At 41.4% G+C, this 20,180-nt stretch overlaps 1 protein-coding gene, 1 long non-coding RNA gene and 1 pseudogene across 4 annotated transcripts in view; all 3 read right to left on the reverse strand.

The window, feature by feature from the left end:
- LOC309857554 (ral guanine nucleotide dissociation stimulator-like) overlaps positions 1–20,180 on the reverse strand; it is a 265,178-nt gene that overhangs the window by 23,859 nt on the left and 221,139 nt on the right. The window lies entirely within an intron of this gene.
- The window catches only part of LOC309857557, a 36,145-nt gene continuing 19,464 nt past the window's right edge, over positions 3,500–20,180 (reverse strand). Inside the window, exon 5 of the long non-coding RNA XR_014307768.1 lies at positions 3,500–3,598. This is a non-coding gene — a long non-coding RNA (uncharacterized lncRNA). The remainder of the gene's footprint in view (positions 3,599–20,180) is intronic.
- On the reverse strand, positions 10,898–13,142 carry LOC309857547 (proton-coupled zinc antiporter SLC30A5 pseudogene; annotated as a pseudogene). The gene has a single exon. The product of its transcript is annotated as a proton-coupled zinc antiporter SLC30A5 pseudogene (transcript).

Raw genomic sequence — 20,180 nt, forward strand, 5'->3', positions numbered from 1 at the left:
CCATCTGTGGAGGGTCACAGGACAAGATGTGGGTGATGAGACCAGCTGCCAGCTGCATAAAGGGCTCTGCATGGATGTCAGTTTCCTCCTCTCCAGCCTTGTCTTTTTGGGAAACAGCTCAATGTTTCTTCCTCAGGACATTCTCAGACCCCTTGGCCTGGGCTCCTTGTTCCCCTCAAACCCTCGGGTCACCTGTATCTCAGCACTTAGCCCACCAGATAAGATCTGTCAGTCTGTCTGTCCATCTCCTCCCACCCCTTCCCACTGGATGGGTCTTTCAGGGAAAGAACATGACCTCCACATTCGAATCCTGATGACACACCACAGACCCTGGTTCCTGCTCACAGCAGCTCACTCCAAAAACATTTAGAAAGTCAATGAATTACTCATGGCTTTGCCATGTCCACAGCCTCCCAAAGGAATGTTCCACGTGGGCCCCTCTAGGGAAAGACACTCATGCTTCTTCACCCGGAATCCTCTGTACTTTCCCCTGCTTCAAGTCAGGCCAGGCCATTAGCACATCTGCACATCAGGCTAGGCAGGCACCAGCTGGGAGGGGTGTGGCTCAGCTCAGGAGCTGATTTCCCAAGCACACCCTGCCATATGTGCCTGCCACAGATGGCCGAGGCACGCCAGCTAATGAGGCAAAGTCACGGGCGCCACAGCCTGCTGGAAAATGAGCCATACAGGCTGCTCACCGATGCCTGCCCAGGAGGGGCTCTTGGCTCTGGTCCAGACTTGGGCTCCGCATCCCCCCACTCTGGGAGCCTGCTCCTGGCCAAGGCCCCAGGCTTACCCCACAGTAAAGCCCGGTTGCTTTGATTAAAAACCTCAGCCCATAAAAACAGGTGTACCGCATCTAGCAAGGGGGAAAGATCCCATTTTTAGTGATTTCTTAATAAGAAAGTGCCATTAAACGCACTTAGGCTCTCACGGTGTAACTGGCAGAATGCTGTCGTGGCCCCAGCCTCATTAACTTTTATTACCACTCCACTCTGCTTCTAGAATGACAGCCAGAGCCTTGGAGGCTTGGCGGCACTCACAGGCTCCAATCCAGGGAGCGGGCAGGAGGAGAAGCCCCTCCAGCTCCAGAAGCTCCTATTTGTGGGGTCTTCCTTTGGCTCAGCTGTCACTAGGGTGCCTCGTGACATTTGTTCCTGGGAAAGAGAGCAGCTGTTTCTGATGTGTGTGCTCCCAGGAGGGCGAGGGGGCGGGAGGGGAGGGGGAGACAGCTGCTGGGCCAGCAGGCCCCCTCATTCTCTAATCCTGCCTGGGCTGCCCACCCTCGGCACCTCGGATACCCGGAGCCTTGTGGGGCAGGACATGGCAACAAGCAGCAGGTCAGCCAAGCACACTTCATTCCGTCTTCCAGAAACACTTACTCAGCTGTTAGTATGTGCCCGACAGTAGATAGGTGTGGAGGGTACAAAGAGTAAATAAAGATTGTCTCAAAGTACTGGGGTTCTAGGAGAGTCAAAGAAGGACCGATGCAAAGAAAGGATGACACCATACCCTCAATCAGACGCGCTTTCGATTCAACCTGGTGGGAGTCAGGTGGGCTTCCTGGTGGAGGTGAGGTCTTGCTGAGTCTTGAAGGAGGTATGTTAGTACATGTGTAAGTGGAAGGAAGGGAGAGACCAGACTGTCCAAAGGAACAAGCAAGAGAGAAAGGGCACCACCCAGCCAGAACACCACATAATCCAGTCACAGACTGCAGTCCGTAGATCCAGATGAGGTCATATCAATTATATTAGTGCTCAGATGTGAGAAAAATAACACCCAGCTAAAATAACTCAAGCCAGGGTTTTCCAGACTTCAGTGCACACACAAATCACCAGGGATCTTGTTAAAATGAAGATACTGAGTGAGAGGATCAGGGGTGGGGCCAAGTTCATTAGAAATGCAGAACGTGGGGTGCCTGGGTGGCTCAGTGGGTTAAAGCCTCTGCCTTTAGCTCAGGTCATGATCCCAGGCTCTTGGGATCCAGCCCCACATCGGGCTCTCTGCTCTGCAAGAAGCCTGCTTCTCTTTCTCCCTCTGCCTGCCTCTCTGGCTACTTGTGATCTCTGTCTGTCAAATAAATAAGTAAAATCTTTAAAAAATAAAATAAAAAAATAAATGCAGAAACGTAATTGATAATATAATCACTATGAGCTGTGAACCACACTTTGGGCAGCAAGAATTGAACGTCAAGGGGAAGCCTTAAAATACCCAGCAAAATACATGGATCAGGTGGTTCCATGAGGGGTTTGGTGGTGCAACAATGTCACTACGGCCTCAGGCTTTTCTGTCTCTCTGTCCTGCCATCCTTAGCACCTCACCCCTCATCTTATATTCTTATAATCAAAAGATGGCCCTTACAAGCTCTGCACCTCCCATCCTCCCACAACAGAATCAAAGACAACAAAGGGCATTTCTCCTAACCTCTTTCTTTTCACCAGAGGAAAATCTCTCACAGAATAATATTATATTACATATATTATTATATAATTTAATTATATTATATATTATATTATTATATAATTATATAATTATAACATAATTATATAATATAATTATAATATTATATGATCTCCCAAAATATATATGATATGTATGTAAACAGATATATAGATACATGTTTTTACCTATCTACCTATCTATAGAGAGAGAAAGATTATATGGAATTGGCTCAGTCATAGAGGCTGAGAAGTGCCAGTATCTGCAGAAGGAGTCAGAAGCTGGAGACACAAGAGAGCCAATGGTGTCATTCCTGTTCAAGACCGAAGGCTGGAGAACAAGGAGAGTCAATGGTGTAAGTTTTGGTTCAAAGTTCAGTGGGCTCTTAAATCCGGGAAGAGCCAATGTCTTGGTTCAAATCTGCAGGCAAGAAAAACCAATGTTCCAACTTGAAGGTTGTCAGGCAGGCTTTTGTTTCTATTCTGGCCCTCAGCTGATGGGATGAGACTCACCTACATTAGAAAGAGCAATCTGCTTTACTTTACTTTGTCTACTCATTTAAATGTTAATCTCATTCAAAAGCACCATTTCAGAAACACCCAGAATAATATTTGGCTAACTATGTGGGCACCCCATGGCCTAGGCAAGTTGGCACATAAAATTAAGCATTACATCTCCTGGCAGTCCCTCTCTTTGTTTCATTGTCCAGAACTAAGTCATGTACCCACTCACTACCAGTTCATGAACCATGAACCAAAGAAAAACAGGGTCCTGTGATGCTTCAACCAATCATGACTGATCCCACACTATTGAACCCAACTTCTACATGTATACTTCCACCAATGCTGAACTGAACAAAACCAGGGTTCTTTAGCAAAAAAGAAGAGAAAAAGTGGCTATAGGTAGGCGAGCAACAGAACTAAGACCCAAACAACCATGGTTCACAGCTCCCACCTCTACCATTAGGCCCCTTCCATGCTCCATTCATTTCTGGTAATCCCAAAGCACTGTCCATTGCTTCCTCGTATGCAGTCTAGAGTGCTGCTCACTACCTGTATCCTCCTTGTGCCCAGCTCTTCTGTGCAGCCTCCACTGCTCCACACTGTAGATCTCTGTTGATGGATCCCAGACTTGATGTGACCCAACATCTTGGCAGACCCTGAGAATGGAGAATGAGAATGGCTCCCTATCAGGTTTGCTTGACTGGAAAGTGCTAAAGTTCAGGGAATTGTTCTACAGATTAGCACTTGTGGTCTTTCCCTTCCCAGAGCTCACATCTTATCCTAAGGGCTGGCTCTACATGCCAGCCTCCAGGCTGTTCCTAAAAACACTACCTCCCCTTCTGTCTTGTACGGATCCACTGATGAATTTTCTCAAATGCCTCAGAGCCATTCTTTGTACTGTGACTCCCTTCTACCAGCACATCTCCATGACCTGGTCATGACTCCCGAATTGTGTGTGGCTCAGTTTCAGATATATTTTGAGTGTTTTCCACAGGGAGTTTCTCTGCTCTCATTTAGATCAGTGGCCATAGATATGTGGGTGGGGAGAGACATCAATTACTCCATGCACCAGACATCCCTATCTCAGCTGTCTCAAGATGAAGTGTTCAGCTATATGTGACTATATAGTAATTTTTAGTGTAGTTAAAAGTGGAGTGGAGGCTACATCAAGAAATGAAGTTGGAGGGAACGCCTGGGTGGCTTAGTCACTTAAGTGTCTGCTTTCAGCTTGGGCCATGATCCCAGGGTCCTCGAATTGGGTCCCACATTGGTCTCCCCATTCAACAGGGAGTCTGCTTCTCCTTTCCCCTGCTTGTGCTCTCTGTCTCTCTCTCTCTCTCAAACAAATAAATAAAATCTTAAAAAAAAAAAAAGAAGAAGAAATGAAGCTGGAGTGGTGTGCAAGAATACTCATTCACTCAATCATTCAACAAATATTTACCGAGCAGCAACTCTGTGCCAGGTGCTTTCCTGGACACTGAATGCAATGAGACAGCCATGCTCCCTACCCTCATGCAGTTTACTTTATGGATCACAGAGTTATCCTAGATACATACTGAAGAATTTGGAGTTCTCTAAAAGGTCACAGGGAGCCAAGTGATACAGGATTTGATCACAGAAAGGCATAATTAATCAATGGCATTTGTAACAGTTCTCTTTAGGACCCATGCAGAGGTTGAACTAGAGGAAGCAATAACTAAAGGCAAGATGACTATTGTCCATGCAGTTACTTAGGTAAAAAATGAACAAGGTCAGATCCAAAGCAGTGGTCACTGGGTTGGGGAGAAGGAGATAAGTACAAAACACATAAAGGAGACTAAGTCTACAGGATTTCATGAGCTCACAAAAGACATGACATGAGAGTGATGGCAGAGAGGGAAGAGTCCATGGAGACCTCTCCACTCAGGAATGGCAGGATGGATACCAGTTTCAGGGAAATATGTTAATTTAGTTTTGATCACATTGAACCTGGATCATTGGTAGGACACGAGCCAGGCCCATCATGGTTAGATTACAGTCCTAGATTCAAGAAAGAAATTTAGTTTGAACAAATTCTAGTTTGAACAAAATCATCATCATGTAGTTTAAGTTATTTATATGGATGAGATTCCCAGGGAAAGAGAAAGGATGTAGTTTAGGACAGAAACTTAGATATAATATTTCAGGGCCTGTGAGAGGAGGGAGCCTGAAAAGGGCCCCGAGAAGGAGTAAAAAAATCAAGAGACAACAGAGCCTTTCCAAAAGGAAGTAGGCAATTCATTTGGGACATTTTAATTGAATATCTCCTATGTAACGGGCACTGTTCTAGGACCCAGCAGTGAGGGACAAGGCCCACCTTCATGAGGCCATCAGTCTACAAGAGAAGACAGGCATGAATCAAGGAAGTAGGAAATCCTGAAAAGATGGCAAAGCACTGCCCATTGCTAGCCCCTTCACCAAGCACAACCTTGGAGATGCCAAAGATCTGCAAGAAAAATGTATAAAGTTGAACAACTGAAGTAAAGATGGTGACTTACTCTTAGAGAAGGGAGAGGGGGTATTCATTTTGTACAGAGCGGCCTGGGCAGAGGCGGGCATAGTACCACCACCGGAGAAGAGACTAATATGTGTTCCTTTCTCCTCCATAGGACCTGGGTGCTTGATGCCTGCCTTACAGCCCCTGTGATGAGGAAACACCATAGTAAATTTGTGGCAACAATAGCAGCCAGGGGGATGAGTGGTGGACACACATAACAACCAAGGAAAACTGATTAGCCCCTGAGCGTTCCTGAACCCCTGGCCCTGAATGCCCCACACCTCAAAGACTGGGTAACTGCAACAAGGAAGATAGTTGCTAAGAATGCCAGGGGAGAGTGTAGAGAAGATCCATCTGAGACAAGAATGTCTTGTGAGGGACACTAAATGGGTGTCCACAAGAACGGAACACAGCACCATAAGGTCTCCATCCTAAGGCACACATCACCATTGTAAGCCAGGTTTATCACCAGAAGCACATGAACAGGGAGCAGTTACTAAACAACATCAACAATCCTCATATTATCTAAAATGTTTGTTTTTCCATTAAAAAAATCACATGCAGGGGCAACTGGCTGGTGCCTTTGGCTCAGGTCATGATCTCAGGTCCTGGGCTCAAGCCCCACCTTGGGCTCTCTCCTCAGCAGGGAGCCTGCTTCTCCCTCTCTCTCTGTCAAATAAATAAATCGAATCTTTTAATAAAGTTACATGCTAAAAACAGGAAGTTGCAGTCTGTACTCAAGGGAAGGAACATAGTCAACAGAAACTGACTCTGAGTGGAATCAGATGTTTGATTCAGTAACAAAAATTTCCAAAGGGCTAGTAAGAATATGTTCAAAGAAGTAAAGGAAACTGTCAAATAATCAACAGAAAATATTATATCAATGACTGTTATGGACTGAATGTTTGTGTTCCCCAAAATGCATATGTTGAAGCTCAACCCCCAATGTGACTGTATTTAGACATAGTGATAGTGAGGAATCCTGTCATGAAGGTTAAATGAGATCACAGGCATGGGCTGGTACCCACAGAAAAAGAGGAAGAGGCATTCTTCGTTCTTTCTCTCCACCAGTGCGAGAGCTCAGCAAGAAAGCAGCTGTTTGCAAGCTGGGAAGAAAGTCCTCACTGGACATCAATCTCGCAGGTCCTTGATCTGGAACATCTAGACTTCAAACTGAGAAAATAAACGTTGTTTAGACCACTTAATCTGTGGTATTCTATTATGGTAGCCTGAACAGATTAATACAACGACTTCACAAAATCTCAATAGAGAAATAGAAACTATTATAAAGATTTGAACAGAAATTTTATAGTTAAAAAATCCAATAACTGAAATTTAAAACTCACTAGAGAGGCTCAGTGGGGATTAGAGTTGGCAGAAGAATCAGTGACATTGAAGAGTGATCAATGGACATTATCCAAACTGAAGAACAGCAAGAATCGGGATTGAAGAAAAATAAACAGAGGTTCAAAGTCCAGCAAGGTACACCAACTTACATGCAGTGGGAGTCGAAGGAGAACAGGAAAGGAAGAGAAAGAATAGGGAAATTATTTGAAAAAGTAATTGTCAAGTAAATTTTTCAATCTCCAAAATTTTTGCAAATATGATGAAAAATCCATCAGGGAAGTATCATAGTGAAAAGTGTATTTGCACCTGACAAGAGAGTCTCAAAATACATAAAGAAAAAACTGACAGGACTGAAAGGAAAGAGAGACAATTCAACAATTATAGACAGAGAATTCAATACTCCTTTCTCAGAAATTGATTGACCTAGACAGAAACTCAATACAGATATAAAGACTTGAACATTCCTCCCCAAAATATCAGAATTAGACATAAAAATACATATTAGGGATTCTCCAGAATAGACCATATGCTAGACTCTTAAACAAGTCTCAGTAAATATAAGAAGAATTAAATAATAGCACATGTGTTTTCTAGTCCCCACAGAATTAATCAGATGTCAAAAACAGAAAGAAAATTGGGAAATCACCAACAATTTGGAAGTTAAACAATACACTTTTAAGGAACCTTGGTTCAAAACAGAAATCACAAGACAAATTTAAAAATATCTTGAATAGGGGGCACCTGGATGGCTAAATCAGTTAAGCAGACAACTCTTGATTTCGGCTCAGGTCATGATCTCAGGGTCCTGGGATAGAGCCCTGTTGGGGATTTGTATTGGGCTTCACGCTCAGCTGTGAGTCTGCCTGAAGATTCTCTCTTTCCCTCTTTCCCTCTGCCCCTACCTGATTTGTTCTCTCTCTCTCTCTCTCTCTCTCTCTGTAAAATAAATAAATAAATCTTTAAAAAAATATCTTGAGGGGCACCTGGGTGGCTCAGTTGGTTAAAGTCTCTGCCTTCAACTCAGGTTGTGATCCCAGGGTCCTGGGATCTGCGTAGGTCTCTCTGCTCAGCAGGGAGCCTGCTTCCTCCTCTCTCTCTACCTCCCTCTCTGCCTACTTGTGAGCTCTCACTCTATCAAATAAATAAATGAAATCTTAAAAAAAATAAAAATATATAAAAATATCTTGAACTGGATGAAAGTGAAAACATAATGCAAAATTTATGAAATGTAGAGAAAGTGAGACCTAGAGAAAAAAAAAAACTTTAAATACTTATATTAGAAAAATTACATATCCAGAGTGCCTGGGTGGCTCAGTCATTAAGCATCTGCCTTTGGCTCAGGTCATGATCCCAGTGTCCTGGGATCAGCCCCATATCAGGCTCCCTGCTCAGCAGGAAGGCTGCTTGTCCCTCTCTAGCTCCGCCCTCCCCAAACCCTGCTTGTGTTCCCTCTCTCGATATGTCATAAATAAATAAAATCTTTTTTTTAATTACATATCTAAGACCAATAATCTGAGTTTCTGCCTAAAGAAACTATTTAAGAAAAACAAATCATGCCCATAGTAAATAGAAGGAAATAATAAATATCAAAAAACAAATCCATGAAATAGAAAACAGAAACACACCAGAGAAAATAAAGCAACCAAAGCTGGTTCTTTGGAAATGTCAAAAGATTGATAAACCTTTTGTCAGACTAATCAAGATAAAAGAAAAGAAGACAAAAGTACACGTCATGAATGAAAGAAGAAGCATTACTACAGAGTCTACAAATATTAAAAAATGATAAGGGAAAATTATGAATAACTTCATACTGACTCTAGTGTGTGATTTTTCCTCCATGCTACCAAGCAATTTTGTAACACCAGCTGTGTATCCCACAAGTTCAAACCCATGCTGACACTATCCACCTGGAGATAGCATCAGACCCCACAGGTCAAGAACTCAGTCCATTATGACTTGCTTAGCCCAACTTTGGGTACCAGTTCGAAGTCTAGGATGTCACCTGTGCATCAGAATGACTATTTATAAATCAGATGTTCCCCGACCCCTCCTCAGGTTTGATTAATTTGCATGGGTGGCTTCCAGAACTCAGAGAAACATGTTACTTACTATATCACTGGTTTATTTAAAAATGATATAATTTGGGAGTAGCTAGATCTAAGAGATACAGAGGGTAAGGTATAGGGAAAGGTGCAGAGAGCTTCCATGCCCTCTCTGAGCTCGGCTTTCCTATGCCACTCTCCGTGTATTCGTTCCTTTGGGTTTTATGGAGGCTTCATGCACATAAACACTATTGATTAAATCATTGGCCACTTGTTGAATTGAATCTCCAGTGCCTCTTCCCTTGCTTGAGGTGCCTGCTGCAGTGGGGGTGGGGCCCAAAATTTCGAATCTTTTTTTTTTTTTCCCACCACTCAAAAAGTTTAATTATGTATTGAAGATTCTGGACCAGAAAATGTGTAAGGATAAGACAAAGAATATCAAAATAACTTGTAACAAATATCTAGAACCTCTCACATATTAAAATTGTTAAGATATAAATAAGATTTACAATACATGTTTGCCATTATGGTATAGTTAAAAAAATAACACCCATACTAAAATTAATTCATCCTACTTATCAAAATTCCTATTATATGAATGAAAATATTCAAATGCTTATAAATAGGTATTCAAAGGTTTCTTTTGAACATTCTTTGGTGTTCATAAAACTGCATATGTTATTATAGATCTCTTTATCATACATTTTTCCAGACTATACATTCAGTTTAAATTGGAAATGAAAAAATATAAATTAGATATCGTTATAGAAAGTAGTTACAGGGTTGGGGCGCCTGGGTGGCTCAGTGGGTTAAGCCGCTGCCTTCGGCTCAGGTCATGATCTCAGAGTCCTGGGATTGAGTCCCGCATCGGGCTCTCTGCTCAGTGGAGACCCTGCTTCCCTCTCTCTCTCTCTGCCTGCCTCTCCATCTACTTGTGATTTCTCTCTGTCAAATAAATAAATAAAATCTTAAAAAAAAAAAAAGAAAGTAGTTACAGGGTAGATATTTTGATTTCATGATGCACAAGTACTTACGGACAAGATTCACTTACTAAATTTAAAATAACTACCTATTCTTTGATACTTCTTATAGATCCACATGTCCCAGAAATTAAAAAAAGAAGCTGTGTTTAAGGCAGAAAATTCAAATGTGAGATGACATTATTTATGATTCTCTCAGCTGGTTGTTTCACAAAATATGGAGCTAAATGAAAAATGAGAACCCTCGCATTGCTTGGATCCCAGCTTGACAAGCAACTTGGAATGGCAGATGCATAACAAGAAATGGAATATTCTACTTCAGAGGAAGAAGACAAGTGATCGAATAACATGCACACAACTTAGTATAAGTTCTTTACCCTAATAAAGTAATTATTCATTTGCAAATATTACCAAAAGTAAAAAAATTTATTTTACAGAGTGGTTGGTTTTTGTAATACATCAATAATGTTATATACTTCCCTATTCTCAATGCTTGTCTCATTTCAGTGGTTGGTTTCTCCCAAATAATTTAGTTTACATTTAAAGTGGCAATACAGCTTTTACTTAATGGATTGAAGTTATAATTAGAAACCAGTTTTATATACAGAAAATCCATAAATATAGAACGTTTATTCCTATTTTATCCTAGGGTTATGCAAAAAATTGACTAAAAATTTTTCATTTGGGTCTTTGTAATAAACATGTAAATACATTATTTACAATGGAGATGCTTTCTGACAGAAAGTAAACAGACAAGTAATTTTGGTCTTCATTAGAATCCATCATTATATGTTCATTTTTGAAGATGATGTGATACATCATGTTTACTCAAATTTTAAGATTCCTGTTATACACATAATTCAAGTAATTATTTTCCTTGTACAATTAATGCTTCGTTCTGTATTTAAATTTCCTTTAAGAAAGATTCCTCGATCCAATAGCAGGGAGCTTTAGAATTTTTTTCGAATACAGCAAATGTTTCTGTACAATTATGTGCAATTTTCTTCCTTCTGGCAATATTATAAATACCAAGTAAATTAATCTTCGTTGTTCATATCCCACAGATAATTCTTGAGTTATCTCACATGATGTAAGTACCATCTTTGTAGTATTTCATGGACTCCATTTGTTTTGTCATAGCTAGAACATCATGAAATCCAGTACTTAGGCCAGACATATGTTGAAAATATGCCTCTTTTTCCACTTGAATTGTTAAATTATTTACTCCAGCATCTTTAAGTATTCCTGTGACCTGCTGTACAATTCTTTGTTCCAGCACATCTGATGTCACCTGTATATGAATTGTTCCTGCCACAACACTGGCTGAATGACGCCAAAAATGAGGGTCTCGGTATGATATTAATCCTTCAATTTTCTGTATCTTTTCTAAAGCAAGATGTAGCTCTTTTTCATATTTTGGTGGCAGTCTCAAAAGTAGAACCTGACAGGCATCTTTAATCAGTGGAACAACACTGAGAAATATTAATATAGCAATAAAGAGAGAACACAGGGGATCAGCAATGAACCATCCAAACTGCTCTCTAAGAACTGTGGATACAATTACACCAATACTGCCAAGTGTGTCTGCCAAAACATGTAGAAATACACCCCTCATGTTAGCATTCATGCCTCTGCCTGCAGATCCGTGGCTGTGACCATGCCCATGGTCACTGTGTCCATGCATATGGTGGGAATGACTGTGATCAGATGAATGACAGCTTCCCTGAGAAGCTCCATGGTTATGGTTATGGGCATGGCTAAAGGCACAGATACCAATAAGGTTTACTATCAGCCCTCCAACTGAGACTGGTGTTAACATATGTGTGTCTAATTCCAGAGGATCAATTAATCTAGCCACTGACTCCATAAACACAAAAAAGGCTATTAGCATTAGAAAAAGTCCATTAATAAATCCAGAGAGAATTTCTATTCGGCCATACCCATAGGAAAAAATCCGAGTTGCTTTCCATCTACTCATCAAGGCCACAAAAAGACCCATGACCAAAGCAGAGCAGTCAAAGAGCATGTGAAATCCATCTGAGATCCGACCCAGACTATTGGTCAACACGCCATAGAATAATTCAACAAAGGTAAAAAGCAGATTCAAACACAAGAAGTAAAAGATCTGCCTAGAGTCATTCTCCTCAAGAATTTGTTTTAGTGATTCCTTAATAAACCTGGGGATCGATTGGGAGCTATGCTGGAAAGCATCACCCATGAAATTATAGGGAGGTGTTCCTTCAGGAGAATATCCAATTAGGGTGCCTTTCTGTCCTCTCTTGGAGGGAGATGATAAGATGTTGGCAGACAAAATGAAGAATATAGCGCTCACTACCACTCCTCCAGACAGGACATGTTCAGCGCTTTCCTGGTGTGCTGCTTTGTTCAAAGCTCGAAGCTGGTCTGTTATTGGATGTGTCCAAAAATTTCCAAAAAGTAGAGCACTAATACAAATGGGAAAGGATTACCATAGCGGGCATATTTGGAAACTTCCATTTTGACGGAACAAATGGAATCGACATAGAAATCCAGGATCATGACAAAAAAGATAACTGTTGTGAAAGGCATTATGAGAGAAAACCAAGACTCGACTTTACTCTCAGTTGTCACAGAAAGAACAATGACCCATGGGCACAAGAGAAGCACAGAAACAAGATGGGATAAAGCTTGAAGACGTTTGGCTCCACCAACATCTACAGAGAGTTTTCTGGAAGCTTGTGATCTGCCACACCTACGAAGGCAATGGCTGTGTAAAGCATGTGAGTTAGAGCACTGTCATGATGTCCTTCACGGTGTTCAGCCATTGTAGCCATGAGATCATCATTGTCGAAAAGCAATAGGCAGATTACAGCAATAATGAAAAAAGCAGCCCCTCTTGTCTTTGCTGGGCCTCCTCCAGAACTAGTGAACAAAACACTGAGTAGTGAGATGACAACAACATCACTGTGTTCAAATAGCAGCAAAGTCCTTAGTGGTCCACAAAGAGTGAGGCCAGAAAACCACAAGAGTGAAATGATACACCCAGCAACTGCATGTTTAAATATTTTGATCCACTGGTGTTTGGTAATACTTTTTCCAGAAGAAAATGGCTTTTGACACAGAACCATAAAAAATGCAGCCCCGAGTTTTAATATAAAAATGAATTGAACAATGTGAACTGCTTTTAGGAGATCGTATGATTCAAAAAGTCCCACAGCCTTCAAAAATTTAGTGAAACATAGTAACACAATATATTTTGTTAATCGAGCGCTGGGCACGTCCAGGGGCCGCCGCCGCCGCGGCCGGCTAGCACCTCGCCGCCGAATTTCTCCTCCATTCCGGGGCTCAGGAGCCGCTGCTGCTGCCCCCACCGCGGGGTTTCCTCCTGTCTCGCCGCTGCCGCGGAACAGCGGGCGCAGGCGCGTCACTCCCCCATGCAGCGGCCCCGTCGTGTCCCCGCAGGCCCGACCGCCGCCGCCGCCTCCGCCGCTGTACCGGGCTCTGGCTCACAAGCACACGCGCGTCGGTTCTAGGCCGCGGGCAGTTCCAGCGGCGCCGGGGTCCCTGGAGGCGCACCGGAGCAGATGGTGCCAGGCCATGTCATCAGCTGGAATCTTTTAATCACAGGGCTGGTTCCCCTGGTAACCAGTCCCCATCTTTAGGTTGTCTAGGGGCTTTCCACAAGTCACCTTATTCACAACAAAAGACACCTTTATCAATCTCGTTATTTAGAAAAATCCTAAGGTTTTTAGAAGTTCTGTGCAAGGCCAAAGACCAAATATACTATAAACCAAAATATGACACCAAGACATGATGCAACTGAGATAAAATGGAAAAAAAATCCTAGGAAGACAAAATTGCCAATACTGATTCAAGAACAAATCGAAAACCCTAAAAGACCTATTGAAAAGTAAATAAATAGATTTGGTAACTTAAAATATTCCCACAGAGAAAACCACAGCCCAAAGGTGGTCAATTTTAGTGGTAAATTTGGTAATTTCTGTAAAATATTTAAGGAAAAGGTGATACACATTTATACAAAATCTCCCAGAAAACTGAAGAAGAGAGAACCTTTCTTATCTCATTGTATGAGATCAGCATTATCTATCACTAAAATCAAAGAATTATAAGAAAAGAAAGGCACAAACCAGAACATAGAATTATAAACACAAATAGAGTCCAACGATATAGCAAATGGATAATGCATCGTAGCCTATTGAGACACGTCCCAGGGATCCAAAGTTGGTTCACCATGAGAAAATCAGTTTATGTAATTCACCATATTGGTGGAATAGAGGAGAAAAAACACATGATCATCCCAACAGATGCAAAAAATATTTTAACAAAATCCAATATCTATTTCTCATTTAAAAAAAAAAAACAAAACAAAACCCAACCAGGAACACAAGGGAACTTCCTCAACCTGATAATAGGCATATACAAAAAATCCCTAAACTAAGAGTGAGCAGCTGAATGCCTTTCACTAAGCTGAGAACAAGGCAAAGATGTCCTCTTTTACCACTTCTGTTCGACACTAAACTGAAAGATCTAGCCAGGGCAGTAAGTAGGCAAGAGAAATAAATTAAAGGTTTGCTGACTGGAAGGGACAAAATAACATTTTAATTTTCACATTATTCTATATGTAGACCCTCTATGGGATGTTTTTTCTATTATCCTCCATATAGAAAATCCTAAGAAATCTGTGAAATAAACTTAGCAGTCCTGCAGAATCCATGATCAACAACAAAAATCCATTGTATTTCCATATTCTAACTAATGAAATTAAGAAAACAAGTTCATTGACAATTTTAGCTGTTTCCGAAAATCTGAAACAAGGACAAATCTGACAGAAGATGTTCAAGGCCTAGGGATTTGTTTTGCTGTGCTGCAGACTATCATAACCTCAGCAGCTTAGAAATATACTCACAGTTTCTGTGGGTCAAGAGTTTGGACACAGCATATCTGAATACTCTGCTGGGGTCACCCAGGCCATGAGCAAAGTGTCAACTGAAACTGTGGTCTCCTCTGATGCTTGGGGACCTCTGGAAAGTCTTTTCAGTGTTTCATCCTCTTTTAAGAACTCCCCTAATAAAGTTGGGGCCGTGTAAGATTACATCCTTTTTATTAACTCAGAATCCACCATTAGTAACCTCATTACAGGCATGTAATGGGTCCTACCCACACGCTATACTTATGGGTCCTACCCACACTCAAGGGGAGGAGATTACACCGGGTGCCTATCCCAGGAGACAGGAATTTTGGTGGATATCTTTGTTTTTATTTGTTTGTTTGGTTGCTTTAAGATGTTATTTATTTATTTGTCAGAGAGAGATAGAACACAAACAGGAGGAGTGGCTGGCAGAGGGAGAAGCAGGGCAGGCTCCCCACTGAGCAGGGAGCCTGATGTGGAGCTCAATCCCATGACCCTGGGATCATGACCAGAGCCAAAGGCAGACACTTAACTGACTGAGCCACCCAGGCGTTCCTCGTGGTACATCTTTGAACTCTGCCAACCACAACTTGCCCTGTAAAGACTACAAAACATGGCTGGAAGGAATTAAAGACCTAGGTAAACAGAGAGGTATACCATGTTCATGAGTTGGGAGACTCAATATTTGTGAGATATGAACTCTTTCCAAATTGATTTATAGAGTCAGTGCAATCAAAATTAAAATCCCAACAGACTTTCTTATAGATATTGACAAGTTGGTTCTAAAATTTATATGGACACGCGAAGAATAGCCAAAGAAACCAGACCAGCCAAAGTGACTTTTAAAAAAACGATCACGGTTGCCTGGGTGGCTCAGTGGGTTAAGCCTCTGCCTTCAACTCAGGTCATGATCTCAGGGTCCTGGGATCAAGCTCCGCATTGGGCTCTCTGCTCAGTGGGGAGCCTGCTTCCCCCTCTCCTTCTGCCTGCCTCTCTGCCTACTTGTGATCTCTTTCTCTCTGCCAAATAATTAAATAAACTCTTAAAAAAAAATCAAACTTGGAGAATTAACACTACCAGATTTTAAGACTTACCTAATCCTGTACAAGAGAATGCACTGCTCACACAGATCAATGAAAGAATAGATTCAAGAAACAGACTCACATACAAACATATGGACAACTTTTTTTACAAAGATGCAGAGGCAACTCTGGAGAAATGGTCCATAAAAGTAAAAGGGATACATTAGACTTTGTCCAAATGAAAACTTCTGCTTTTTGAAAAAACAGTAAGAGACTAAAAATCAAGACACAGATTGGGAGAAAACATTTGAAAGTCATATATCTGAGAAGAAACTTGTCTCCAGAACATGTATTTATTTCTTAATCTTATATCTCAATTTTATTGAGATATAATTGATAAGTATCACTGTATAGGGGCAAGGTGTATAGCATAATGGTTTGATTTACACATATTGTGAAATAATTAAAATACACTTAGTTAACATGTATCATCTCATAGAAATGCTTGGAAAAAAAAAGAAAAAAAATTTTTTTTCCTCGTTATGAAAACTTTAAGGATCTACTATCTTAGCAACTTTCAAATAAACCACATAGCAGTGTTAGCTAAGGTCATGATATACATCAGACCCCTGGCACTTATCTATCCTATAACTGGAAGTTAGTACCTTGGACCACCTCATCCAGATCCAGTTTCCCACCCCACCCTGCAGCTCCCCAACTCTGGTAACCACAAATCTGATCTCTTTTCTATGAGTTTGGTTTCTGGGGGTTGTTTGTTTGTTTCTTTGTTTGTTTGTTTTAGATTCCACATGAGAGTAAAGTCAAACAAGTACTTGTTTTTCTGTCTAGATTGTTTCAATTAGCATAATGCCCTCAAGCTCCATCCATGTTTTTGCAAATAGAATGTATTCATTTTAAAAACCTTTCAAAATTCAAGAAGAAGATAAAAGACACACAGATGGCAAAAACCCGCGGAAACATACTCAATATCATTAGTCATTACAGGAAAGACAAATTAAAACCACAAATGACCAAAACTAAAAAGACTGATCATGCCAAGGGTGGCAAGGATACAGAGTAACCGGAACTCAGTTTGGAAGTTTCTTAAAAACCTAAACATAAACCTACCATGTGATTCAACCATTCCACTCTTAGATCTTTTCCCCAGAGAATTAAAAGTACTTGGCCATAAAAAGACTTATATATGAATGTCCACAGTATCTCTATTTGTCCTCGCACTAACTGAGAAATTATCCAAATGCCCATCAACGTGTGAATGGGAAAATGAACATAATAATATATCCCTATTTTTAGGTGGAAGGAAGGGAATAAAATATTGATTCATAAAACAACAGGGCTCAGTCTCGAAATAATCATGGTGACTTTAAGAAGCCAGATAAAAAAGTGTACACACTGTAGGATTCCATTTATTTAATGTTTTACAAAATGTAAACTAACCTGCAGTGCTAGAAAGCAGATCGATGAGATAGAGAGAGATGAGGAGGTGGGAGCCCAGAATTAAAAGGGGTGCGATGAACCTCTGTTGGTATAGACATGTTCATCATCTTGATGGTGGTAGTTTCACTTAGTGGTATACAAGCGCCAAAGCATATCAGATCATGCACTTTAAATACGTGTGATTTAGGGACGCGTGGGTGGCTCGGTCAGTTAAGCATCTGTGTTCAACTCAGGTCCTAAAACTGCGGTCCTGGGATCGATCCCCACCTGGGGCTCCCTCTTCAGCGGAGAGTCTGCTTCTCCCTCTCCCTCTGCCCCTTCCCCTGCTCATGCTTTCTCTGTCTCTCAAATACATAAGCAAAGTCTTAAAAGAGATTTTTTTTTAAAGATAAATAAATACGTGTGGTTTATTGTCTGTCAACTCTACCTCGATGAAACTATTTAAAAATTGTCAAGTTAAACATGGTTGGCACGAGCGCCCCTGAGGTGGCACAGGGATTGCTGTCGCTCACCGCCGGTGGGTGTTGTCAGGGTGTTGCTCTCTCAGTGATGCTAAGTGATGATTACTTGGCAAGGGGCGACTGCCAGATCTTCCCATTATAAAGTGCATTTTCCTTTTGCAATTAATGAATGATTTATAGAATGATACATCTGCCCTGTACAAACACCCTCTTCCTCAGTTCCCCTTCTACAAATGTTTGCAGCACGAGTCAGCCAAGTATTTCTGTAAAGTTCCAGATACTAAATAATTTACGCTTTGTAGACCACATTGTCTCTATCTCAATTATGTGAATCTGCCATTGGACTACAAACGCAGGCATTGGCAACACAGTGATGAATGAGCATGGCGGTGGTCCAGTAAAATCTTACTTATGGGGGTGCCTGGGTGGCTCAGTTGTTAGGCGTCTATCTTCGGCTCAGGTCATGATCCCAGAGTCCTAGGATTGAGCCCTGCATCAGGCTCCCTGCTCAGCGGGAAGCCTGCTTCTCCCTCTCCCACTCCCCGCAGTTGCGTTTCCTCTCTCGCTGTGTCTCTCTCTCTGTCAAATAAATAAATAAAACCTTAAAAAGAAAAAAAACCTTACTTATGGATACTGAAATTTCAATTTGTATAAAAATTTCATGTGTCAAGACGTATTGCTGTCCTTTGGATTTTGTCAACTATCTAAATTTTTTAAAAACATTCTCAATTCATGGGATATACAATATCAGAGAGATGGTGGGCTGGATTTGACGAGTAGAAGGTACTTTCCTGAGTCCATGTTTTAAAGAATTCAGTTATTTCCCAAGCCAATTATTTCACTGGTGTTCACCAAATGGTAAGTTTCTCATTCAATTGCTCTTCTACCCATATTAACTGACATTCTTCTGTAAAGAATGGCTTCTTGTCAATGAGAAATGCAAAACACTTTCTCCTCAAAAGGCAGGATACATGTTTAATTCTCTCCCTTTAATTACAGATATGTAGAGAAAGAAATTTGTGTAACTGTCATAACCCATGGTGGGAAATGATTTTTTCTCCCTTTGTCTGTAAAATTATGGAGCCATTGATTTTTATTTATTCAACCATTAACAAAATATTTATCTATTTAATTATAATCAACCTTAATTTTTTTTTTCTTCCAGTGCTCAGACTGTCCCAAATTTGGCTATTAGGAAACCCCTTCAAATCTGTGTGTTTTTGGTACAACTACATTAATCTTTGACAGATTCCTTACTTTTTGGCGCATGATACATCAAGGTCCCCTTATCCTTCTGCCTAGATGTGAAATCAGCCATATCTCCAAACACTCTGATTCCTTTAGTTAGGTCAATATTAGACTTAATTATACCATACCATACCATACCATACCATACCATATGGCAATTTTCTAGCTTTCAGCCTAATACTGAGAAACCAGGGTCTGGACCCAAATATGCTCATTGCTGCTGTGTGTCATAGTTTTGGTGCCTTTCAGTGGACAAAGCTAGGAAATACTTTTTATTTCTAATTGGGAATTTACACCAATAGTATCAGTTCAAAATCAACAAAAAGGTTTTCTTCCTTAATTTTATATGTCTTTTCTCACTCCCTGAAATTCTTGACTCATTGCATCCACAGATTTGCCTATTTTATCCTACAATATACATGAGTTTCAAAATTACCATGCCAACATTACTACAGAAAATAAAACTGAATGTAATTTAAGATTTCTCTACTGTTCTTTTCAACCTGACAATATATTCCAGGGTCGCAGATATGCCACATTTCTAGAGAATCAGACATGTAAGTAACAAGGTCTTCAGAGTAAAAACACAGTAGTCATGACATGGCACACACAAAGGAGCAAGGGAAGAGAACAGTAATTTCACAGAAGGTCCATGTGTGGAGGATTGTAACCAAAGACATCTTTCACTGTGGTGGTGTTTCAACAGAGGCTCCCCAGCTGAAAATAACAGATGACAAGCGCCCACATAGTCTAGAGATGTTGGACTATCTACGTCAGACGTTGCTCGGAGGTGCCCCCGACACCCTGGCGTCTGAGAGAGCAGTTGAGGTAGGGGGATGTGGGGAGGAGAATGGATGGAGGTGGTTAGTGGGAAGGAAGGATTTCTTAGCGGAGAGTTGTCAGGACACTGGTGTCACCCCTCACCCCCATGGAGGAGGAGAGGTGGTCCTTTCCCCCACACTTCCAGACAAGGGAGGGGACTCTAGCCTCAAGAGCAAAGCAGGATGCAATGCCAGAGGGAGCGGTAGGACCCAGAGGAATGTGAGGAAGCTTTGACGGAACAGCTGAGTCGGGATTATCCCCTCTGCTTCTACCCAAACCCCGACACTGAACAACTGAACAACAGAGTGAGCAATGTGAGCCCTGAGACGAGATTTCCTGGCTGGGGTCCCTTTCTGGCCCCTCCAGTGACTCCTGTGGGATAAGCCTGGGTGGTGAGGCCAGTCGTCAACATCCTGCCCCACACTCCCCCTCTC

The sequence above is a fragment of the Mustela nivalis genome (genome assembly GCF_964662115.1).
Source record: "Mustela nivalis genome assembly, contig: HAP1_SCAFFOLD_888, whole genome shotgun sequence".
In the NCBI taxonomy this organism is placed as follows: domain Eukaryota; kingdom Metazoa; phylum Chordata; class Mammalia; order Carnivora; family Mustelidae; genus Mustela; species Mustela nivalis.